This window comes from Harpia harpyja, chromosome 13, assembly GCF_026419915.1.
Source record: "Harpia harpyja isolate bHarHar1 chromosome 13, bHarHar1 primary haplotype, whole genome shotgun sequence".
Lineage (NCBI taxonomy): Eukaryota > Metazoa > Chordata > Aves > Accipitriformes > Accipitridae > Harpia > Harpia harpyja.
The window spans coordinates 14,803,007-14,829,395 of NC_068952.1; the positions used below are offsets into that span (position 1 = coordinate 14,803,007).

General features: G+C 40.9%; 1 long non-coding RNA gene across 1 annotated transcript in view; it reads left to right on the plus strand.

Annotated features, from left to right (window-relative positions):
* Positions 1–16,268: 16,268 nt before the first annotated feature.
* The window catches only part of LOC128150388 (uncharacterized), a 153,482-nt gene continuing 143,361 nt past the window's right edge, over positions 16,269–26,389 (plus strand). The window contains exon 1 of the long non-coding RNA XR_008238044.1: positions 16,269–16,420. This is a non-coding gene — a long non-coding RNA (uncharacterized LOC128150388). The remainder of the gene's footprint in view (positions 16,421–26,389) is intronic.

Consider the following 26,389-nt stretch of genomic DNA (forward strand, 5'->3'; position numbering starts at 1 on the left):
GGGGTTCCATGGACTCATTGTGTATTTCTAAATTAACATTAGATAGTCAGGAAAAAACCCAATGTTTTGGGTGGGTTTTTAAAATTTTTATCATGAACACCTGACCAGTGACTCTTTGCTCAGTGTACCATGGATCCAACAGCAAACTCTGTCTTTGAATAGCCCTAGCCGTGTTCTGTGAGATAGGGTGACCCTTTACCTAGGTTAGTTTGGCTGGGTTTGGTGGTGGTCTTACCAAAATATCTGGGAGAACTAGAAAAAGTCTAATAGGAAGTAATAGAAATCTTTGGGCTGTGACAGACCTCAGAGGAGGAATTTTGAAAGGGGAATGAGTGAAGAGCATCATGAGAGAGCTTATGTAGAACATTTTAAAATAGTGAACAGTAAAATCATACCTGATTGTAACATGTGAAGAGAGGACATGAAGGTTGAGAAGTTTCACATTTGAAACTGGTCTAAAAATGCCTCATGAAGCCTTCATGAGCTCAAAAACTTAGACATCAGGTAACAAAACCACAATTTAATCCAACCATTGCCTTCTTAGACGTTCCTTCTTAGGCTGTGCGTTCTAGAGATGGTATTATATTACCCATTGTGCGAGAACAGTGTGTCAGGTTAACACATCTAGTGCTTTAGTTAGAGGTATACTTGGGTCCCATTTAAACAAACAAAACCTTGCAACCAAAAAAGATACTTTGTTTCTGTATAAACTGAAGAAATCCATAGAAGAGCCCAGGGCAGAAACAGCTATGCAATTCATTTGTGTCCATCCACCTTCATCCTAATAACACCCATAATGACAACTTCTTCTGGTGAGAGAGGAAACCACGGAATCTTGTTTCACCACTGCCAGTTTGTATGCGTACACTAGAAACACAACAGAACAAGCTGGAAGCATTTTGGATGAGAGGCTTTTGTTGATTATATGTATAGAAGTGCCAACAGCTCTTCAAATGGATAGCAACCAACACTGAACCTCAAAAAAATCCAGACTGTTCATTTCAGATAAGCATCCAAAAATTAGTCTGCTTAACCAAAACTTGTCCAAACCTCTTTGGTCTGGAAATCAGGCTGGAAATGTTACATGATCCGACTTTCATATGAGTTTTCCAGTGCTCATTTCCTTTTGCCAGCAAAGAGATACCATGAGAACAACTTCTTATAGCATGGTGTGTCTGCAATTAGGCTTCTGCTTTTGCCTGAAAAAAACCCCCAACAGTTAACCAAGCCTGTTTTGAGCTTGTGCAGGGAATGGATTTGATGCAAAGTCCATCCCTAATAATTACATAGGAGAGATAAACCATATACTCTTATGCAATTAAATATGCATAGTATTAATTCCTTTGCAAGATTTTAAAGCCACTTCCTTTCTTCTTGTGGCACTAAATCCAATAGTTTCATTTTAAAACCAAACTTGGACTGAAATTGAATTCACTTGTAAGTTAACTTCAGATTAAGTCTACCACTAGAAAAATTGGTAATGCAACAGAATTGTTTCTACTCTTCCCTTTTCAACACCTTTTAGTGTATGATCATATTTTGATCTATATTCCACATGATCCTTTTTATGAAAATCAAAAAGACAACTTTTGTTTTCAACACTTTTGCTGTGAATTAGGCTAGGAGAGCTGGCCAGTGTTGGGAAAATGTCCGAAAAAGATATAAAGTGGTATGTAGTTAACAAAACTACGTTAAACATAAAAGGAGCCAGTTAAGTCCTAAAGAAGGTACAAAAGCTTGCAGAATAAGAACAATTAAAAATAAAGCTGAGAATACTGCATCACTGTGTAGGAGAAACAGCACCCCAGATCCTGCAGTCAGTGACACCGATTACTGTTTTGTCTGCTGAGAGTTAAGATGAAGGACTAGGGCATTACATCTTACAGAGTCTTTTTCCGTGACTCCTTTTTATTGGACTAAAACATTTCAAATGATAGGAACTTAATGGACAAATTGTGAACTGAGTTGTTGCCATCAGATATCCATGTGAGTGGATGTAATAACTCACACATTCACTAGCAGTTTCATGCAGGCCAGTAGTACTCATGTGGGCCCTTGGAAGCTCAGTACCATCTGCAATTCAAATTTTGCTGCTTCTACTGACTAAAAACTAAAGGTGTTACAATCACTAAGGTTAACATTAATCTATAAAGGTATGAAAATTTAGCTTCAAAAATAGAAAACCTGACCATTACTAAATAAAGAACTTCTGGTAGAGATAGTGCTAAATCAGAGTAAAAAGTTGGGGTTTTTACATTCAAGTGTCAAATTACTTATCTGTGACAAAGATAGAGGAACAGAATGCTGGAAAGGAGACTTTGCCCTTTACCCATCAGTAGCCTTTCCCATACAAACTTGCATACCTTGTTCTGTTTGGCTTTCAAGGTGAATGAAAAAGGCTTCCACACATTGTTTGTGTAATGCTCTATCAGTCAAAAAAAGGGTCTTCAGAAGTGCCTAAGGGCAGATTTTCCAAAAGTTTTGAGGTGACTTAGGTGCCATTTGCAGCATAAACTGTAGCATAAAAATAGCTTTAAACACCTTCACATTCAGTTCCTTTGAAAATTGAAAGTCAGCTCCTACATAATTTTTGTGGATTTCAGAATTTTACCTATATAGATAAGTAGTTGGTTTCATTTGTTCAACTCCAGGTCTCTATTTTCTTTGTTGCTTCATTTTAATTCTGCATATTCCTAAGAATGCACATCAGTTTTATTTGTACTCAGCATAGGTCTCACCACCTGTTTTGTTTCCCATAGCTTTCTGTGAAAGGGAATCATCAGGCATATTTTAAAGTTTACATTTTTTTTGCCACTAGTCTGAATAATATCTGATAGACACATGCTTTGGAATTTGTCGGGAAAGGGATTCATCTTTTATTTCAACTGATTTCTGATGAAATTGCCCACAGAAGTAACCACAATGTCAGAGGTTATGGAAACAACTCTGTTAAAAAAAAAAAAAAAAAAAAAAAAGCAGGACCGAGTCAGACACTGAGAAATGTAGCTATTTCTCCAACTTCTTTCTCATCATGTAGTTCCTTTCTGGTTCTATTATACTCAAGCCTTTGAGGTTTTTCTCTGAATTGTTACTTATAGTACCCTGAGCTGCTTCTGCCTTAAAAGCAGATAATCATCCTGAAAAAGACCATAGTTCATTAAGAGAACTAATGATCCTAAGTAGTCTAAACTCTCAGGATGTTATACTCTGTGGAGCAAGGAGTTTCCCTGACTAGTTATTTGCTGAACTCTGAATAAAATCACTGGGTTTGTATCAATAGGATGTCAAACCACGACCTTATTCTTCACTCCTTCTCCACCGTTCCCGAATGGATGCCGTATATGCAGAGAGGAGGGAAGACAAGAATTACCCAGTATGCTTTCTCCAAAAATGAAACTGTTTTAAACTAGTTGTAATAAACATTCTCTGTTTTGCTCTTATGCTCACCTTTTTTTTTTATTCTTGGAAAAATGCACACAAGCTTAAATCTTAGGTAACAATGAAAGGAAGATTTTTTTCAGGCACAAGTGTTGTGAATGTAGGCTCATTTCTGAGACTCCTCAAAACCAAGAAGCCTGGCTGCACCTAGGGTAGGCACGAAGCTAAAGCAGTGTCATATTAGTGAACTGGGTGCTGGTAAAACAGGGATAATTTAGGCCTCCAAGGGTAAGTAAGTTAGTCTAAGGACGTTTCTAGATCCTGGGGGCAAAAGAATCCAAGGAAACTGCAAAGGATGGTTTAAGATGTGTTAACCCCAATGCACCCTGTGTATAGAGATACTGTATGGCATTCAAGGTTATTAGGGCAAATCCCACAGAGAGTGAAGTTCACGTAAAGGTTCTCTGTTGCCTTCCCTGACTGATGCCCAAATGAAATTCTGACTGGCCACCCCTATAGGTTGAATTTTCAGTATCTAGTTCTGAATTGGCTCTTATGTTCCTTCTATATTGTGTTGCAATAAGTAAGAGCTCATTTTAACCCTAGTTTTCCCCAAATAACCATTCTTGACAAGAAGTTACACAAGGTAGTCTAGGCAGTACGTAGAGCATGGCATACATGCAAATATGCCTTCTTACAGCTTATTTCAATGCCTATGGCGATCTAAAAACCCAGGGAAAACTTCAAACACATTATTTCAGAAAAGAACATTGATGCACACTTGAAAATTACATCAGGTAGCAATAGTAATTTCAAGCACATTTTCCCTTCTGGGAAAGTACATCAAAGAGCAGGGGTACCATTCTCTTGTGTCATTTCCTTCAATAACAAAGGAAGGGCTGACCTTAGATATTTGGATTATGTTAGTCAAAACTGAAGAAAAGTATATTAATCGGCTCTGAGTCTTGATAGAGCCCTTTTGCCATGCAGTTGTTCCTTAAGTAAACTCTGAGTAAGGGAAAAGAGGTTGGAAACTTAAGTACAGAATGTGATCAGGTTAAAATGCAACTGATCAGACTGAAAATCAGTGGCAGGTACAGAAAGAAATACATATAAATTTTCTGGCTCTTTTACTACAGATATAATTCCACTGTCAAGTGAATAGAGAGAAAATGTAAATAGTCTGCTGGTCCCTGATAAGAACCTCTTCTAAGAGTTGAAGTGAGGGAAAGAAGAGGCAGAGATCTGACCTAATGACAGTGTCATCATTGTCCCTCCCAATTCTGACGATTACATGATTAATGTCAGTAGCCTGAGTCTCCTTCTTAAATGGATTGTTAGAATACATGTATCACCTTTGTTTGCATATGCATTCCTCCCCTACAGAAAAAAAAACCCAAAACCTAATATGCAGCATAATTACATGACCACTTTTCTGCAGGAGAAAGGCAAAGCTCAGTGTAGAGCCAACTCCACCAAACTTGGGGAAGTTTAGAAATGGATAAGAACCAGAGTGACACAGCACAATCCCATCATACTGAAATACTGTAACTTGGCCACTAAATACAATTAAAATTTAAACTATATTTTACCCTTATTACCTATACAGAGTTCAGTTTGCTCAACCATATGCACCTGACTAATTGTAATGTACTTGCTTGGGCCATTTATGTGCATCATAACATGTGGAAATAACGGTGGCAAAACCAGATCCATTAAATGTAAGTAAATCTTACCTTGACACCAAGAGATGTCAATTCAACTACATACAATTCCCCATCTAGAAATCATGCTCCTTTCTCCCATACTGTACTGCTTTGTCTCCATAAAGGAAAATCTGCCAGGCTTGGCATGTCTGTCACTCTCTGTGTATACAACAGCTCTGTAGTGGATAACTTCACAGAGGTCCTCTAGATACCATCAGAACACTAAGACTACTTCCACTTCAACATGTTTACCACAAGATCTAATTTTTTTTTCGTTATGATACTGAAATAGGGGGAAAGGAAATATGTGATGTAGTTGTGTGTAGTATAAGTGTATTGGATTCTAATACCCAGGAATGGTTTCTGGGCCCCCAAACCCTAATTCTTTTTTGTCAAAGAAAAGAGCATTTATTATTATTATTCTGAATTCACTCTGGCGTGTTCAAGGAGGAATATTTTTTATATGATTCCTTTCTTTATTGTGAGTCAGCAGAAAGACCTATGGCCATTTGAGACAGAGGGAAGAATGTTGCCTGTATGTGTGGATGATGTTTGAGATACAACCAGCAGTTTTAGCAAGCTTTTTCCTCCCACTCATGTAGAAATTAAGAATACTGAAATTAGGAGAGAGGAGGATGAATAGTATTCCTTCTTGAAAATTGTAGTTTTCTAATTATTCATGCTAGCTTGCAAGAGAGGATAGAGAATTTCGCAATGAAAAAAACAGGAGCATTGAGAAAAAAAAATTCTTTGCCTCAAAAGACTATCTTGACTGATTAATTTCTTTCTGTTGAGAATTTAAATTATAGCTTTTTTACCTTTCTTGTTAGATTCTGTGACATGGGAAAAAAGCATGACTTAGAAGCTATTCTGCAGCATACAGGAATAATAAAACTTTATGGCAGGTTATCTGAGACAGGCATGTGACTAAACCTGGAGTTCTTGAATCCACCTCCAGCATTATTAGTTATGAGTTATAAATAAAAGCTTCTGACACATTTCATGGACAAGCACTTCTGGGGATAAAAGCTTAGCTATGACAGTATGAACATTAAGTAGTTACTGAAATGCTGCTTTAAATTTAGAAATCAAGGTTTCTCACACAAGTATGAGTGAAGTCAGGTAAAATTTGTAGGACATGATAGGACATAGGCAGAATGAAATGTCCAGCATTTGCACTGAGATACTTCCAGAGGGACTCTGCAAGGGGGGCATACAGAGACCTGATGGATTAACTCATTTCATTTCCATGAAATCTGCTGCAGTATAAACCATTTAGAGCAACATTACCTTGAGAGACCTATAATGTTTATTTAGGATCTAGACTGAATCCAGGGTCACTATGGCTAAATGCCATTCCAGAATCACGACTGAAGCATTGTTTGAGGTCTTGTATGAAATGAGACCAGTCAGTATCTAATGTAGCGTTGCTATTGTGTGAACACTGGAGAAGACTGCCCAGGGCTGAAGAGGTGTGGGGAAAGCCCAGATGTTGTGCTCCAACCTCAGCTGACATTGATGGGGTGGGACCTGTGTACTGAGAAGGATTCTCGATATTTACAAAGCTTTCCCAGTGGCTGCTAGTATCTGAATGACTTCCAACACTGCTACTGTCACCTTTTGTAAGCATTGAAATTGTTCTCGTTAAAAAAAAAACAAAAAAAAACAAAACAAAAAAACAGTTCAAGTGAATTTCATCGCTGTTGGTGGCTGGAACTGAAAGTGAGGGTGAACTTTCAACACCAGATGTTTTCTGGCTGGGAACCATTTTTATTCCCATTGGGAACAGTTTCAGTGGAGAAAAGATGAAAAGGCTAGGCAAAACAAAATAGATAGGCAAACAAATAGGCAAAACAAAAAGCATATCTAGGGCCCTGTTCCACTGGATGTGTTCAACAGGCAATACTTTAAAGATGATGGCAGTAGCTCAGTTTTCTTGGCATCTCTATTTCTGGTAACAAGGACCATACTAACAACTTGGTAACACACAATTTTACAGGCATGGAGGGTAGGCAGAGGGTATAAACTGCTAAATTGGTCTGAAAAAATGAATTTATCTTTCCTCAAAGACAAAAATCCAAAAGCTTTTGATTTGGTGCTGGTTTTTCTTTTTTCTTTTTAAATTTTCGTCCGAGCCAAGTGGCAAACAGGATTTAAAAGAACTGACTCGGGTTGTTCACACAGGTGCAAATTCTCTGCTGTCCTTCAACATTTCAAAATTGCAGAAATGCAGGACCTCAGTGCAAATAGAAGTACAGGAAAAAATTCTGCATCCGGAGTGTTCCACATCAGTCGGCGGCGAGGCCAGCAGAGGCAACGCTAAGTGGGCGGCTGAGCGCTAGATGGAGGCGGACTGGGAGGCTCCCGAGGCCCAGGAGCCCCGGGGCAGAGCGGCGGGACCCGGCCAGAGCCGGCGGCTCTCGCGAGAGAGGCTGACGCGGCGTGCGCGTTGCCACGGGCAACCGCGGGAGATTTGAACGGCCCCGAGCAGCGCCGGCGAGCAGGAGCGCGCCGCGGCAGGGCGCGCAGGCAGGGCGCGCAGGCAGGGCGCGCAGGCAGGGCGCGCAGGCAGGGCGCGCAGGCAGGGCGCGCAGGCAGGGCGCGCAGGCAGGGCGCGCAGGCAGGGCGCGCAGGCAGGGCGCAGCCCCCCGCTTCCCCACTCGAGAAGGCTACTCAAGCGGTGGGGGTCGGCCCAGAGGGAGACCCAGATATGGTTGCTGCCACTCGGGTGAAAGCCATTGTCAGGAAAAATGTGGCAATGCAGACAGAGCTCCCATGTAAACATGCAGCTGTCCAGGTCTCTGGCTGCAGGGAGTGCCTGAGTCTATCACTGTTGACAGAGGGCAGCGGGGGCACCTCTTGTGTGAGGTGTGACCAGGTGGATGATCTGCTCAGCCTGGTGGCAGAGCTGAAGGAGGAAGTGGAAAGGTTGAGGAGTACCAGGGAGTCTGAGAGAGAGGGAGATAGATTGGTGGACCTGCACACTACCATCCCTGAGGCAGAGGCAGCAGATGGAGGCTCCGCAAGAAGCGGAGGTTCCCCTGCCCTCTTGCCACCAGGCAGGAGGGGACCTACGAGATGGAGGGGAATGGATACAGGTCCCTGCTTGGGGAGGCAGGCGAATCCCCTCCCGGTCTCCCTCACCTTCCCAGTTGCCCCTACGCAACAGGTATGGGGCTCTGGAACTTGAGGACCAGGTCAATGAAGATCAGGGTGTAGATGAAGCCCTACCCAGGGGCGTGCCTAGGCTCAGTCAGGCAGCCCCATTCATTCTCGCATCCTCTGAAAAAAGAAAAGGGAGGGTAATTGTCATAGGCAACTCCCTTCTGAAGGGGACAGAGGGCCCAAGATGCAGACCTGACCCATCCCACAGGGAAGTCTGCTGCCTCCCTGGGGCCCGGGTAAAAGACATTACCAGGGAACTGCCTGGTCTGGTTCGGGCCTCCGATTATTACCCATTGCTGGTTGTGCAGGTTGGCAGTGATGAGATTGCAGAGGGAAATCCAAAGGCAATCGAAAGGGACTTCAGGGTACTGGGGCGATTAGTGGAAGGATTGGGAGCACAGGTAGTGTTTTCCTCAATCCTTTCAGTAGCAGGGAAATATACTGAAAGGAACAGGAAAACACACCTGGTTAATACGTGGCTGAGAGGCTGGTGCCATCGGTGGAATTTGGGGTTTTTTAATCATGGGGAGGTTTACATGACACTGGGCTTGCTAGCGACAGATGGTATCCAGCTATTGCAAAAGGGTAAAAGAATCCTCGCTCGTGAGATGGCGGAGCTCATAGAGAGGGCTTTAAACTAGGTTTGAAGGGGGAAGGAGATAAAACTAGGCGCAACAGAGGTGAGCCTGGAGGCGGCATGCCAATGCTGGGGGTGGAATCGATAGCCCAGCTCAAGTGCATCTGTGCCAATGCACGCAGCATGGGCAATAAGCAGGGGGAGCTGGAAGCCATTGTGCAGCAGGATAGATATGACTTAGTTGCCATCACGGAAACATGGTGGGATGACTCCCATGACTGGAGTGCTGCAATGGATGGCTATAAGCTCTTCAGAAGGGATAGGCAAGGAAGGAGAGGTGGTGGGGTGGCTCTCTTATGTTAGGGAGTGTTTTGATTGTACAGAGCTACATGATTGTGATGACAAGATTGAATGCTTATGGGTAAGGATGAGAGGGAAGGCCAACAAGGCAGATATCGTGCTGGGAGTCTGTTATAGACAACCCAACCAGGCTGAAGAGACGGATGAATCATTCTACAAGCGGCTGGCAGTAGTCTCACAATTGTGTGCCCTTGTTCTTGTGGGGGACTTCAACTTTCCAGACATCTGCTGGAAATACAATACAGCAGAGAGGAAACAGTCCAGGAGGTTCCCCAAGTGTGTGGAAGATAACTTCCTGACACAGCTGGTAGGTGAGCCTACCAGGGGAGGAGCCTTGCAAGATCTACTGTTTACAAACAGGGAAGGACTGGTGGGAGGTGTGATGGTCAGAGGCTGTCTCAGGCTTAGCGACCATGGAATGATAAAATTCTCAATTTTTGGTGAGGCAAGGAAGGTGGTCAGCAAAACCACCACTATGGACTTCTGGAGGGCAGCCTTTGGCCTCTTCAGGACACTGGTTGAGAGAGTCCCTTGGGAGACAGTCCTGAAGGGCAAAGGGGTCCAGGAGGGATGGACATTCTTGAAGAAGGAAATCTTAATGGCTCAGGACCAGGCTATTCCCATGCACCGCAAGTCAAACCGCTGAGGAAGATGATCAGCCTGGCTGAACAGGGTGCTTTTGCTAGAAGTCAAGAAAAAAAGGAGAGTTTATCATTTCTGGAAGAAAGGGCAGGGAACTCAGGAGGTACAGGGATCTTGTTAGGTCATACAGAGAGGAAATTAGAAAGGCAAAAACTCAGCTAGAACTCAATCTGGCCACTATCGTAAGGGACAACAAAAAATGTTTTTACAAACATGTTAACAAGAAAAAGAGAGCCAAGGAGAATATCTATCCTTTATTGGATACAGAGGGGAACATTGCCACCAGAGATGAGGAAAAGGCTGAGGTACTTAATGCCTTTAATAGTGAGACCAGTTATCCTCAGGGTACTCTGCCCCCTGAGCTGGAAGGCAAGGATGGAGAGCAGAATATACCCCCATTAATCCTGGAGGAAATAGTTAGTGACCTACTACGCCATCTGGACATTCACAAGTCTATGGGACCAGATGGGATCCATCCAAGAGTACTGAGGGAACTGGCAGAGGAGCTTGCCAAGCCACTCTCCATAATTTATCAGCAATCCTGGTCAACAGGGGAGGTCCCAGACCACTGGAGGCTTGACAATGTGATGCCCATTTACAAGAAGGGTCGGAGAGAGGATCCAGGGAATTACAGGCCTGTCAGCTTGACCTCGGTACCGGAGGAGATTATGGAACAGTTTGTCTTGACAGCGCTCACATGGCATGTGCAGGACAACCAGGGGATCAGGCCCAGTCAGCATGGGTTTACAAAAGGCAGGTCCTGCTTGACCAACCTCATCTCCTTCTATGACCAGGTGACCCACCTAGTGGATGAGGGGAAGGCTGTGGATGTTGTCTACCTGGACTTCAGCAAGGCCTTTGACACTGTCATGGCATACTCCTTGAGAAGCTGGCGGCTCATGGCTTAGACAAGTGTACTTGTCACTGGGTGAAAAACTGGCTGGCTGGATGAGCCCAGGGGGTTGTGGTGAATGGAGATAAATCCAGTTGGTGGCAGGCCACAAGTGGTGTTCCCCAGGGCTCAGTATTGGGGCCAGTTCTGTGTAATATCTTTATCAATGATCTGGATGAGGGGATTGAGTGCACCCTCAGCAAGTTTGCAGACGACACCAAGTTGGGAGGCAGGGTTGTTCTGCTCAAGGGTAGGAAGGCTCTACAGAGGGATCTGGACAGGCTGGATCAATGGGCTGAGGCCAACTGTATGAAGTTCAACAAGGCCAAGTGCCGGGTCCTGCACTTGGGTCACAGCAACCCCATGCAGCGCTACAGGCTTGGGGAAGAGTGGCTGGAAAGCTGCCCGGCAGAAAAAGACCTGGGGGTGCTGGTTGACAGCCGGCTGAATATGAGCCAGCAGTGTGCCCAGGTGGCCAACAAGGTCAACAGCATCCTAGCCTGTATCAGGAACAGTGTGGCCAACAGGAGCAGGGAAGTAATTGTTCCCCTGTACTCGGCACTGGTGAGGCCGCACCTCAAGTCCTGTGTTCAGTTTTGGGCCCCTCACTACAGGAAAGACATTGAGCTGCTGGAGCGTGTCCAGAGAAGGGCAACCAAGTTGGTGAGGGGCCTGGAGCACAAGTCATATGAGGAGCGGCTGAGGGAGCTGGGGCTGTTTAGTCTGGAGAAGAGGAGGCTGAGGGGAGACCTTATCGCTCTCTACAACTACCTGAAAGGGGGTTGTAGTGAGGTGGGTGCTGGTCTCTTCTGTCAGGTGTCTGGAGATAGGACGAGAGGAAATGGCCTCAAGTTGAGGCAAGGGAGATTTAGGTTAAATATTAGGAAAAATTTTTTTACTGAGAGGGTTGTCAAACATTGGAATGGGCTGCCCAGGGAAGTGGTGGAGTCACCATCCCTGGAGGTATTCAAAAAGCGTGTAGACAAGGCACTTCAGGACATGGTTTAGTGGGCATGGATGATGGTTGGACTTGATGATCTTGAAGGTCTTTTCCAACCTAAATGATTCTATGATTCTATGAACAGTTACAAACAAAAGAGGAACTTCTGCAGTCACTGAATTTTTTTTCATGTGCATAAATTCAAATTGAAAACTTGGCAGCACTTCACTTCGGCATTTATATCACCAACGCCTGTAGTTCTGTTTCTTCTTCCATTCTTTGTTTTCACCTAATTCAGCTTAGTACTCCCTGGCATAGAGAATTATGAGGCATAATAGAATGAAGCTATCATGTCAATTTGGACTTGTGGGTACTGCATAAATATTAATGATAATTAATAGGACTTTGGTTTTACCTTTAATGTCCAAACACCATGAAGGAAGGTGTGGCAATGATTTCCCTTTTTTCTGTGGTGTAGTATTACTGATTTCATTTTGCATTTTGACCAAGGAATCAGGATCCTATTGTGATATTTTACAAATGCATGATGTAAAAATACATCAACAAAAAGTAGCCATTGTTGAAGACATAATTTTTTTTACACGTTATCTGGTTTATGTTTGTTAATGATGATAGTCCCTATATGAAGTGGTTCCCACCAAGTGGAATTTTAATGTTTTTATTATGTTCCTTGATATTAGAATCAGACAGAGATAAAAATAGTAATTCTTTTTCTCAGAGGTTTTTGTTGATTTGACATTTGTGTTTTTTCCAATTGAAGAAATGGAAGGAAAACACTTAGGATACTCTATTAATGGGGACAGAGCTCTTGCACTGTTTTGGGGACGGACATCTGGTCCTGCAAATCCAGGTTCCCAGCAGCCTGCTAGGTAGGCTGCCAACAAGCTGGACAAGGTAGCCAGTGAGAACCCAAGTTTTAAAACCTGCCTGGCAGTGAGGCTCATATTGGAGCCTGCCTAGGGTCTGTCAGACCGTCTGTGAAAAGTTCTAAATTCGCCAAATCATCAAATTCCAATGAAACAGTATTTGGTAAGAATTTTTCCAACCTGCTCTAATTAAAAGGAAAGTAAATCACCACAGCCACTGTTGTGCCTATTCAAATTCCCATCTGTAGTTGTTTCCAGTGTTCCAGGTTGAAATGATATGTAGATATGTATGTAGGTCCACAACATATTCCTGAATCCAGGAAGTCACTCTTTCGAGCCAGAAAAAAAAAACCAAAACCACTGGCCCAAACCAAAAAAAAAAACCCGAAAAGCCAATGTGCACGGCCAGACTGTTTATAGTTCTATCACCTCATAATTTTTCTCTGAGGAAGATTTTTTTTTTTTTGTAAAAGGAGTATTTCTCTCTACACAGTTTATTTCCAAGAGATATTGTGTCCTGATGAAGAGTTATAAAAAGGTCATGCAAACTATACTGTTCAGGCTGTCTAAAAAAGATTGCTATTAAATATGCCTTAAACTTAATATTCCCTGGAAAATTAACTGGCTTGTAAATGACATTTTGACAGATTATTTTAGCTATGAAGGGTTATGTATATGTGCTGAATTTTAAAGTCTGCCTGTTAACTCTCAAAGTGAATTGAAATGAGTAATTTATTTTGCTGATATTTAGTATGTTATGTCATTTCTGAAATATAGAGATCTTCATCTGGGGAATATAAAAGATACTGTAGAACCAGCAGTACTTAGAGCTCCACACACAACCACTCCCTTTGGACTCAGATATCAAAGGAAACTTCCAAAATACAAAGATAGATTTTTAAACCGAAGTGCACACTGAGTTCTTTAGAAAATCTGCTTGTACATGCCAAAAGACTGATGGGTGCCAGGCAGTTTGTAAATCACCTTCATTAGATACCTAACTGTAAATGGAGTTTTTCTGAGAAGGTTGTTCACTGTAACACTGACACTAGGATGACAAGATCCAAACCAGAAAAGTCATCTCAATTAACTGACTGTATTTCCTAGACAGGAACTGATCTATTTCTTTATGTATTTATTATTATTGGCTCTTGCATTATAGCTCTGGCCAGGTGAACCATTCCCATGTAAGGGATAGTCTATATGCAGTGTGTCTTTCTGCACAGAGAGCAGGGTTGTCGTGGTTTAACCCCAGCTGGCAACTAAGCACCACGCAGCCGCTCTCTCACTCCCCCCCACCCAGTGGGTTGGGGAACAGAATTGGAAAAAAAAGTAAGACTTTGAGGTGAGATAAGAACAGTTTAATAGGACAGAAAGGAAGAAAAAAAAAATATGACAATAATAATAAAGAATTGGAATGTACAAAACAAGTGATGCACAATGCTATTGCTCACCACTTGCTGATCGATGCCTGGTTAGTTCCTAAGCAGCGATCCCCCCAGGCCAACTCCCCACAGTTTATATACTGGGCATGATGTCACATGGTATGGAATACCCCTTTGGGCAGTTTGGGTCAGCTGCCCTGGCTGTGTCCCCTCCCAACTTCTTGTGCCCTTCCAGCCTTCTTGCTGGCTGGGCAGGAGAAGCTGAAAAATCCTTTACTTAGTCTAAACATTCCTCAACACCCTAATGTTTTCAGTTGTTCCTATCAACATTATTCTCATACTAAATCCAAAACATAACACTATACCAGATACTAGAAAGAAAATTAACTCTCCCAGCCGAAAACAGGACAAGGCCCTCTGTTAATCTATGGCTTCGCCTACTCCACATCTGTTCACGCTGTGAGTCCTTTTATTTGTGTAGAGTCTTGGAAAGGTGTCTTATGCAAGGGTCTGATCTTTGCAGGTGTGACAACACAAATTGTCTGGCATAACCCTGGACAGCCTGCTCCAGATCTAGAATAATTAGATAGGAGGAGGAAGCTCAGCAGAAGGAGGATGGTCATTGAAGTGACATTGGTTTCCACAAGTGGTGACTAGCAGTCTTTCAGGCTCCAGGAAGAAAAGCCCCTTGAGTGGGCTCAGGGACTTTGTTTTCTGCTAGGGAACTCTGTACAAGAGCTCAGATGTAAGGGTTTTACAAACTTTTGTTATGCATGCTTCAGTGGCATGCTATTTAGAGGAAAACTGAACTTGTTCTTTTTTGTTTGTTTATTTTATTTTGGCTTCTCTCTACTTGACTCCTGCACATGTGGCACAGTCAAGAAGTTCTTTTGAGAGCCCCTTGCCTCGCAAAATGTCCTGGAGATTATCCTGTGCCTGACATAATAACAGCCAGCTGACTGACAGCAACTACCAGTTCCAGATTATGCATCTGTCTGCTTAGCAATGGCTAAGGAGCACACAGCTGGTGTGCATGGGAAGGGCTGGCCTGTGTCCTAATTATTCTGTGAAAGAAAGAACCAGCCATTGGGATTTGCCCAAGCCTCACTTCATCCATGATGAGCTGTAATACTAACCATTTTTGAGTGAGTCACTACCAAAACTAGCTGGGAAATAGGCATTTCAGAGGTGAAGCTGGATGGGCTGGATAGTCTGTGGTATTCTGAGGAGTAATTTGTAAATGTTACTATATGGAGCTGCATGGATGCATTTTGCCAATATTGGTGTTCATCATAAGCTAGCTAAAAGTTTTTTGTCCATTCTGAACATGATGGACCATCTGTTTAGAGTATGTTTGAATGAAAACAACACTAGGTTTTTAGTGGGTGTCTTGATTCTGTGTAGCTTCAGTGCATCTTCCTGACTGTGTTAAAGTATTGGTCTAGTGTTTATGGCTAACATGGGAGCTGTGAAAACATCTGACACATACCTCACAGCCAAAGTACTTACAATGGGAAAGCTCGGTCCTGTGATTAGCTGGCCCAGCCAAAAACAATAATGGGAGATAGATAACACTGCTGACACACAACTGAGTCTTCACTAACGGACCCTTTGAGACCCAAAATATCTCAGATCAAGATTCTGTCATAACAACCTGAGTGAAGTAAGAAACTTCCAAAAAGTCTCTATATTCTGCAGGGCTGTTGTTTTGCATGAGCTAAAGACTGATGATGAATGTTTGCTTGCCAATGTGATACAAATAATCCCCTGAATAAATGTGACTATTTAGCATGCTGGTTTTGCTGATGAGTAATACTTTCGAAGGCTCAGGAAATGTGTAACCCAAATAAAAAGAAGTCATAGCACTGTGGAAGGTCTGATGGAGATGACCTACTTCCAACACAATCTGGTTTTGTGCAAAACTCAGATCCAGAGGAACCCGTCTGGATTTTGTTCATACATAGCAAGTTATGTGAGCTGACTGAATTTCATGCAGTACTTTGTATTACAAAAATAATACTTCGCCATTTGCTTTATACTGTGGGCACTGAGGTCCTGCCTGCCAGGTAAACTGCATTTGGTTGAGATCATCATGACCTATAATGGCTTCATTCAGTGTCAGATTTGCATGCCTTTACTAATATTTGATACCCAGAATTGCAGGCATCTAGGAATGCTTTCCTAGAAAAGAACACTAGAGCACAGGTTTCATTTCTTCAAGTAACTAATACATGACAATGTTGAGTAAACAAGCCACTGAGCCAACATGAAAAGGAGGTTACAAGCTGGTCCTTAGCCTGTGTCATGTTGGTAGACAGCCCTGCCTCAGCCTGGAGATGAACTTTTCAGATTAGGAAGAAAGGAGTTGTTAGCAATGATCCAAGGTGAACTGGTTGTCTCTTTCCTGTATTTCAGGATTCATTTGGCCAGGCTCAGAAACCTTTTTTTTTCTGAGAAAAAATTAGGGGCTCTCAGTAAGAATTCTGAGGTAAGTGCCGTCTGAAGTTTTGTTAAGCCCACTGCTTCAATGAGACATTAGAAGGAAAATATTTTGTTTTGTTGGTTTATTTTGGCTTTTCCTTGCTCTGATCCTTTACAGGGCTCTACAGAGGAGTATGTAGGATGGGCAGTGTGCCAGGTTTGCAGCCTGCACCATCCTTCAGTCCCAGAGAGTTCAGTTAGAAAAGGTATAAATGTATTCTCTACTGAATGCCTATCAAATGACGGGGAAAGGAGGGAGGACAAGAAGTGAGGCTTTTGTCTAAACAGAGAATTTATCCGTAGCTGGACTTGCACATGAAAACCTTTAGGACAAGACATGAACTGTGGTGCTTCTGATGACCTGAGCCCCTGGTAGAGCCGGGAAATGGGCATTATGCAGGCATTTTTGCAGCTTTTTCTTCCCCTGGAAAGGGAAGGTGGGTCTATGACACTTTGTAAGACCTGTTGATGAAGTTTCCTTTTTTACTGAGGCTCTTCTAAAAGTGGCTTTCCATTTTCTTACTTGGTTTTATAGATTTTAGAAATGTGTTGGGTATGTTTATAATATTAAAATAGGTGCTCTGTATGGGGATAGAATCAAGGGAGAATCTTACTACAGTAGTCATTGCCAGTGTAGATAGGAGATAACATTTGAATTCCCTGTTGTGAAGCTGCCCTTACACTCTTGCCATGTGTCTTAGACCCACTCTTGGACACGACCTATTACTTCTGGTTCAAATACATGTAAAAAATAGCAGACGTCTTAAGCACTGAAAGAGATTCTCATCATTCTATGAATGGCTCACTTTATGTAAATGTCTCTAAGCAGCTTTATTTTGTTTATTTTGTGGATTAAATCTCAGTCTTAATCTGGCATCCATTTTGGCTTTGAGGAGGCATCCATGGCAGTCTACTGAAGGCATAGACAAGAAATGAAAAGGCAGTTTTTGTAGTCATTCCAACATTACAGGAAGAAAACACTTAAAATTAGCCACATGTGGTACTCATGCACAGAAACTGAGACTCTGTATGCTTGGCAGTGTAGAATTGAGTAGAAAGAGAAATTGAGTTGAAAAGATGACAACTAAGACCATAATTATGAAATGCAAGCTCTATGGGCAACTTTTGCTAGAAAAGCTGTAATGCAATCAGTTGCATACTGTGAGACAAACCCACATATAAACAAGAAAAGTCTTTTTATTGTCCCTAAATCACATGTAAATCTGAAGAGTAAAGAATTTGAATAACTGGCCCCAGATCACACCAAATGAATTTGAGAAGAAGAAAAAACTTAGGTTTTTTCTGAAAGCCAATCAGGGCCTTAGAAGCATGACCATCCTTCCACTCAAATAGAATTTAATAGAAATATCATAATAGCCAAAGTAGCCAACTCTTAAAAGACTTACAGATATACTATTTCAAGTTTCAATAAATCTCAATTGCTCTTTAAGATTTGCAACTAATCTGCCATAAGTCCCCAGCTGCTACAAAAGCTTTCTTCACAGAAATGTCAGCGTGGCTTTCCTAAGTCTGAGACTCAGACTGAATTTCTTGGGAACTTTAGACAAGTGCTTCATCTTTCAACCTTCATACTCCTCCTCCTTACTAGTGCCAGTAATAGAGACTGTTAGTTTGTACTGCACAGTGAAGTGCAGTAATTTCTTCATTATCATCAACTATGTAAGATAATGAGAAGTCCTTATTTCCTATTATCTGTCATGCAAATGGACAAACTGTAATGCATAACTGAAAATGTTCTTGGATGCACAACTCTGGAATTATTTTTTTCCATATACATTAAAATCCCACTGCAGCACTTATGATGTCTCCTGTATGGCCAAGTTCAAAGTCATCATTGCTCCAGAATCACTGCTGACAGGCAGAATAAAGGATTGCAGTCAGCCTCAAAAGTGTATCTTTCCAGCTTTCTTGTTGCTGGTTTTATTTTGTTAGCAATCCAGTTCTAAATTGCAGTTTTAGCTTTCATTTCTCCATGTGTTCAAACTGGACTAAAGCTGTAGCTTCTTGCTTGACTGGCTCCAGTGAGGTGGCATTGTTCACAATAAAACTGATTTTTCACAGATAAAATAGTGGACTCTGAACTGACTGCAGCTGCTCAGGAGTGAGACCTTGATGCTGTAATAGGCACCAAAACATCAGCTCAGTGTTTAGTAGCAGTTTAGCAAGCAAACAAAATGTTAGGCTCCTTTAAGAATGGGAAAAAAAAGAAAAAAATTGAAAACACCATTACGCACATATCATTCACAACCTGAATGATGTGTGCAGTTCTAGTCTCCCTATCTGAAGAAGATAATGTTAGAACTCGAGAAGGCACAGAGAAGAGAAGCAGGGATGACCAGAGGTATGGAGCAGCTTGCATAGGAAGACTGATTGAGAAGGCTAGGGCTCCTCCAGCCTCAGAAGGGATATAAAAGAGGTCTACAAAATCATGAATGGCATGAGGAGATTTGGTAATGATCAAAACTGATCACAGTTTTCTCCAGTGTGAAAACTGCAGGCCAACAAATGAAGCTGGTAGGAACCTAGTTCAAGTCAGAAGTAGGTAATTGACCTGAAGGAGAGAGCTCTTCATAAATGAGCTGTTGGCCTGTGGAACACCATACGACACTGTGGACATAAGAAATGTACATGGGTTCAAGCGAAGACTGGACAAGTATTTGAAACAGAGGGCCCCCAGAGCTACTGAATATATTAAATCGTAACAAGCTCAGAAAATCTGCTGAGTTGAAAGCAGCTGCAGGGTGGAAGAGTATGAGGAGAGGAAATAGCCTCTATACTTACTCTACTATGCTTTCTTATGTGTCCAGTTATGACCATAGAATATTTGATTAGCTAGATACTTGGTCTGAATCAGTATAGCCACTTGTATTTTTATATTATAACAATGCCCTAACTGTTGGTGTGGCCTAGAAAGATATACTGAGCCTCTAACTTCTGTAAGATTTTATTTTTTTTTCTATAGAATCGGGGAAAAATGCTTTATTTCTTGGGCTATACAGTAATGGGATCTGCAGTGTGTGTGAGGTGATCAGAGCTATACATCCCTCTCATTACAAGCTTTGCAGAGTCTGAAGAGTCAGTTAGGAATGTATACTTTCATGTCTGTATCTTCACAAATGTACGGTAAAATACCAAACTAAGCTAGTGCTTTAAAACAGAGAGCTGTGAGAAGTGAATTTTGCAGTGCATTTTGTAGTCTCTGAATCATAACTATGTGAAGTCCTGATATTTTCACTTCACTTGCTTTGCACACATTCTGAAAGGCTCTGTGAATGTTCGGAGCATCCTTTTCTGTATGAAAATATGAAAAGCCAAGTATTATTAGAAAACCTATTTTCATCTAGTTGTGAACTGAATATTCTTCCTGGCAATGAAATCATCATCTAAAGTTATCATTTGGAGAGAGGGAGAAATGGGTTCCATATGGGATAATTATGTGGTGGTCTTCTCTTGAAGTAATACAGAAATCACTGCCCTGATGAAAGAGTCAGGAGTAACTTGTTTATCTGGCATTGGTTTGGGCATCACAACACTAGAACAGGTCAGAAGGAATCTGACCCAGGTATTTTCTGTCTTGATTATCGTTACGAATGTGAACAGAACTTTCAGCTAAGACAAACTTACCATAAATCCTACAAACCTGGTTTTTGAGGCATCACCTCTTATGGTGAAAGGATTGTTCTGTCTCTGCGCTTAACTCAGTCCTTGGTTTCTTTAGTGAAATATCCAGTAAAGGTGCCAATTGTGGCAGAGGTTTTAGTGGTGTGGATTCCTGTCCATGAGATCACCAGCTTATTGACCATGACTTGGTAATGACCACTTGGTAAGTGACCTACACTGGATTTGAACTGGTGACCTTAATGTGGGAGACTCTGTATGCCACTTCTAATCTCTGGAGGATTTAATTTCTGGTTTTTATTCTAAAATAAACTCTGTTCAACCTCAGATTTCTTCCTCAGGCAGTGTTGTGACAATAATCTTTTCTCTATTACCTTGACATGCTTTGTATCTTTCACAGCACTAAGTTGATCTTCATCATTTCATTCAGAAATAATCTTAATATACATTTAATTCATAGAATAGTAGAAAACTTTATTTTTCAGCTAGTGGTTATGGGAACAAGAAAGAATTTTAACAGCTATATTCAGTACCCTTGAGAAAACACGATGCACTGTAGCATGGGAACAGCCCTAAGTTCCTTACTCCAGCAAAAGCCTAAGTCAACAAGATTTGTGCCTGAGGAACTACCACAGGACTGGCCCAAATATTTTGATGTTTTTGGATACAGAAGTACACATAAAGGAGAAAGAGACAAAAATCATTCCAGATTTCAGAATATTTAGCTGGAGCTTGTTTATGTAGCATTTTTTAAAAAATAACTATTCTGGAACATTAAGTTGTGTAGCTCTAATTGAGCCCAAATGTGTATCAGGTACACTGATTTAAAGCCCACAATGATCCAGTTATTTGGAAACACATTTTAAGAGATGGTGTTGGCTTTAAGTGTTTTTTCAGGTAGTATCTATGTATTGATAGCAATTACCAACCCTTCACTGAAATCTTCTAATTTCATCATCAAAGTAAAAAATGAAGGTGAAAATTAAATCGTTAGTGTATTCACTCTTCATGAACTTGCTTAAATTGATAGTATTGCTCAAGACATGAGCTTTTATAGTTACTTGCCCCTTATTTTTCAAGGCAAAATATTCAAACTTTTGCCTTAGAAAATCTTGGACTTTGTAAACCCTTTTGGGGGGGGGGGGGAAGAGGGAATATGGGTGTGACAGGTGCAAAGTTTAAATTACTTTTAGCAAAATATGAATAATTAGATCCTATGAATCTCAGTTGATAAGTATTCTTGAGAGTTTTTCATTTCTATGCATTACTGATTCCTGGCTTGTGGGGGAAAATTTTACAATGAAATCCTCCTTTATTGGTGCATAGCTTATATGTCCAGGCATAAAATTTAAAAAGATAAGTGAACAACCCTTCCCTGAAACATAGAACTTGATCAGACTGAATGCAATAAATCAGTGCTGCTTCTTCAAGTAATGATACAGAATAACTCAATATAAAATATTAAGTAAAACAAAACAAAACAAAAAGGCAGTGAGTTCTTCTCAAATGTCTGCTAATTTGTTAAATACATTAAGGAGCTAGACATACAGCTGTCCTCCTGTATAAATTATAACATGGATACTGTGACTTTGCAAAGATTCCAATACTGCCATATTTTGTTACTGAAATTTCTCCATCTCTTTGATCAAAATGGCCAGTCTTCAGCATCTGGTCAAATACTTAACATATTTTGTATAGCATAGCCAGGAAAATACAGATTTTAATTACAGATCCATGAAGCCCTTGTGGTTAAGAAGGAAAAAGAATCAAAAGTTTCATCTGAAGTTAAGTTGGCTGACTGATGAAGTGAAGTCCGATAGGAAATGAACATACATGCATATTATATTGTATATTTGTATATTTTTATATGCTATATAACACTGAGATCAGTTTTGGAAGACTGTTGCCCCTGACTTGCAAGACTGAGCAAATCTGGCAATGGCATGGAGATATGCTGAGTTTTGTTTTCCAATGTAAATTCTAGGCATTTTTCCTACAACCCAAAATGTCTATCTTACGAGGTCTGTGTTATGCTTTCAAAAACATTTTTGTGTCATGCATCTGCTATATAGCCTTAATCCAAGTGTGCTATACTCCTCATAGGAAAGCACATTGAAATTCTTACTTCAAGACATTTTCAACTAAAAAGGGCTGTCCTTTTTCACTTTTTTTATTCCAGTAAAATGTTAAATTTTTACAGGAAAGTTTCATTTTTCTTAATTTCATTACCTGAACAGATAATGGCCCTTCTCTCCAAAAACACTCTCTGCTTTTCTCTGGAAAAGAGAATTTTTATGGCAAATTGAAAAACTATGGAACTTTTATGATAAATTAAAAAAAAAAATCTTTGACATTTCTTTCCAAGTTTCTCATTAAAATGCTGACTATTTTATGACCTGCTTCAGTGTGGTAATTTCTGTTTAATTTAGCTTGCAGCCAGTTACTTTCTGAACCAACAGAGAAACTCCCTGTGTAGATTCACTGGACACAAGAAACATCACTTTCATTCATGAGATTGTAGGGTTTCTTCTCATGGCTGCTGAAAATTTTGAGAAAGCACTTTATTTTTTGCTTGCAGTTTACTCAGTATTTTCCTCCCAAGTTTTCATTATAAAATATGTTTTGATAACTCTGAAATGTAGGAAAGAGCCTTGAAATATTGTCCTCTGAGGCATGAAAAGTTTATAGTGTCTTATTTCTAGATGTAAATATGATTCATTCTGTGCTAAAGTTTCTAAATTTTATTTCAGCCATATGACACCCAGCTGATAGTGCTTTAAGGGGCTCACTAAAGAGCAAAGCTGGCAAAGTCTCTTTTCAGCTGATAGCTCAGATGAGTAGTAGGAATTAGCTGTAACAGCAGCAGCTCTCAGGAGGCAATAGCACAGAAGGTGGCAGCGTGGCAGGGAATGAACAGAAGGGAATAGATACTGAGAATTGGTCTACCTTGTCACCCACAGAAGCAACAGTGTAGCAGCCATGAGTAATATAAGCTTCAGTGTTAGAGTACCTTTCCTTTAACACAAGGGGAATAAAGCTACACAAAAGATTTGGGTCCAATTCATATACAAGGTTGCAAGCAGCTTCTGTCACTCTACGCAGCGTGGAGATGCCTCCCAGAGCCCTCTCCTGTGCGGAGAAGATCCCCGCTCCACACAGGCTGGACCAGGCTCAGCCTGGCCTGAAGGCTCAGCCAAAAGTGAGATCCTGGTTTTCAAGCTCATCTTTGCTTTTTCCATCAGGTCGAGCAAGCTGCTGGCCTGCTTGGTGATCTTGGGAACTTTTTTTTCTTCTCTGGCTCATTTTCCATGGGGAAGGTGTAAAAAATTAGAGATACTCTATTGAAAATATAGTACATATAAAGTAGATGTGATGCTGCTCTAAGCAGCTGTACAGGGTTTCTTCATTCCCTGATGTTTTTCAGAGAATACAAGGCTTCTGCTGTAAGTCAGAAACAGGCACACAGTTCATATATTTTTCATTGCAGTTCTGTAAAGACAGGAGTAGTCCATGGAATGATCATATGTATAAAATGACTCCAAGACTAGCTCTAAATTTATGAAGCACTTTTGGGCTCTTTTGAATGAAAGGAATTACAACTTGTAAATGCAAAACAGTGCTACATATGTTGTTGTGTGTACTGGTAAACCAAGGAGATGTCATCTGAAAGCAGCTAATAGCGCATGGTTCTACCTGGAAACCTTTCTGCTACAGATTTTACTCATTTCCAGCCTTTCCCGATTCTTCATAGCTGAGGAAAACATTTCCGCTGACTTGAGTGAGGCTGGATAGAAGGTGTATGGCTACGTTTAAGGTGGCAGGGTAACAAATATATAAATTATGAGGTTTTCTGGAATAAAAAAAATTTCCACTTAAAATATCACAAGTCTAAAGTTGATTCTGCTAGTGTTTATGTATGATATTTCATATAATACATATAGCTCTGTTTACATTATAATGCCCTCAGTTACATTTATAGTTGAGCAAATCAAAAAGGAATTATCCACTAATGTTTTAAAGAGAAATACTCTCAACTAATTCATCGTATTCCACCAAAGGCAGGTGGATAATTAGGAAAAACATTTATAGAGTTAGTTTTATATTTTATAATAATAAAAATGATATGCTGAAAACAAGTGCCATCTTACCATTTGCATTATAAACCACTCAAAACCTAATTTCTTTTTGAGGACTGTCTGCTACATTAGTTTCTCTGAACTGGAAAACAGATCCAGATAAAGTCCCGGTTCTCAAAATGTGGAAGAAAAGTTGAAGTCAGAGTTTAGGTCTCATTTGCATTACAGTTTTGTGAGTAAGTCAGGAAATGGACTGTGTAATGGCTCATTCTGATGGGAATCTAGTCTTCACTAGCTGCTGTCAGTGTCATGGAAATGATAATGTAAAACTTGAACAATTTGATTTCTACTGCACATGTTTGAAATATTTATAAAGTAATGATGTGGTAACTGGACTGTTCTTGCTATCGGCTCTGTAGCTCTACCTGTTTTAGTGCCATACTTTGTCCTGTATTTTGCATGTGATCTTTCACTTTTCTTTACTTGGTGATGAGAATGATCCTTTTGGTGACATTATTACAGAATTTGCTGCGACTTCTTTATCAGGTTCACGTTCTCCAGTAGGACATTGCTGCTGGACAGGGGGAGGGAAGGCATCCCTCCCTTCATATTCAGCTGGGTAGCAGAGGAAATTTTCCAGAGACCTCTTTACAATCCCAAACAACCAATGGCAGAAATTCCCCTTATTACTGGATCTTTATGAATAGTGACATTACTTTGATGACTACAAGGCTAAATAAAATGGGTTTTCTCCTATGACCTGACGACTTCTCCCGTTATATACTCACAAGGTACTACAGTAATTAGTATCTGCTGACAGTTGTGTACAACATAACTTTATACAACACCTTTCTAAACAGACTGTTTCTTTCATAGGGCATAAAACAAATTAATCATACAAATTTGCTGTATGTCACATCTTCCAGGTTACATCTGTTTATGTACATATGCCTATTTTGTTAGAGAGGTTTTTTTAGAAGCTTTTAATGTCCACACAGACTTTTAGAATAGCTAATTACGTTCTCAAAAATGGGAGGAAGGGGACTTATTGAAAAGAAAATCTTTGAAGTAGTGGAGGCTTATTCTTCAGGCACTAGTGGTCTCCAACAATTTTTGGCAAGACATTTGTTCTCTTTTAAGGTCCAGTGCTAATGCACAAAAGCTCAGAAGCTCAGGCATGTAACTTCTCCTCTCACAGTGGTATATCATAACAATCTGCAGCGTTATTGATCCAGGGACCCTCTGACTATAGGCTGCTGGGAAACACTCTCACCTAAGATCAACTTTTCATGTGTTTGATTTTCCCTAACAGTTTTCTCTAACCTTACATGAGAGCTAATTTCAAACTAACCTTAGTGTATTTTCAATGACTGGATTTTGTGGGTTTTGGGGGAGGGGTGTTGGTTTTTTTTAAACAAAGATTACTAAATTATTTCTTTTGTGAAAAACCCATACAGCTGTAGAGAAGAGTAAGTCATGTTTGGGATTTTGCAGCCTTGATCCATCTTTTTTATGCACAAGGCAAAAGAATAGCATCAGGCAGAGAGATGTGTCCCTCAAAAGGCTCCATGATTTGAAATCTGATGCTTCCTGTAGGGAGCTTTGTCATCTCCCTGCCCACCCACCTGTTTCCCTCTTCTGGTCACACATGGAGTCATTACCACATCCAACAGTGTTTGGCTTAGCGGTCAGGTAGTGCTGGCACACAGTTTCGTGGGGGGCCTCATTGTACAAGAGAACCTACTGTCTGATTTTCGCTGCCAAGAGAATCCTGCTTTTTCTCCCCCCACTGGTTTTATCAAGGGTGGCTCAGTCCAAGTTAGGGCTTTGATTGGGCCACACAATCACAGCTACAAGACCTGCTTTCCTTCAGGTATAAATGGGAGAGAAAAGGGCTGGAAGTGGTCCTCACATAATCACTTACTAGGAGACTTGGAAGACAAAGTGGCAAATGTGGCTCCTGTGTAATGACTTGCAGTACAAGCTTCTACAGAGGCCCATTTGAAGATGGCGTAACTTAGAGCAACCAAATTATTGCTGCAAGCTGTGTCCATGGCTGAGATCCAAGCTGAAAGTCAGCAAAAGTAGATGAAAGCAACCAGCACTGTTTCCTTTATGCCTCTTGCACTAATGAACTCTATTATCTTTATTAAATTGTTTCTCACCTACAGCTTGTAAATGCAATTATAATTTGGTCCTTTTAGCTCTTGCATATTCTTTAGTAGACTGTTCCCAGGCCAATTCAAAATCACCACAGCATA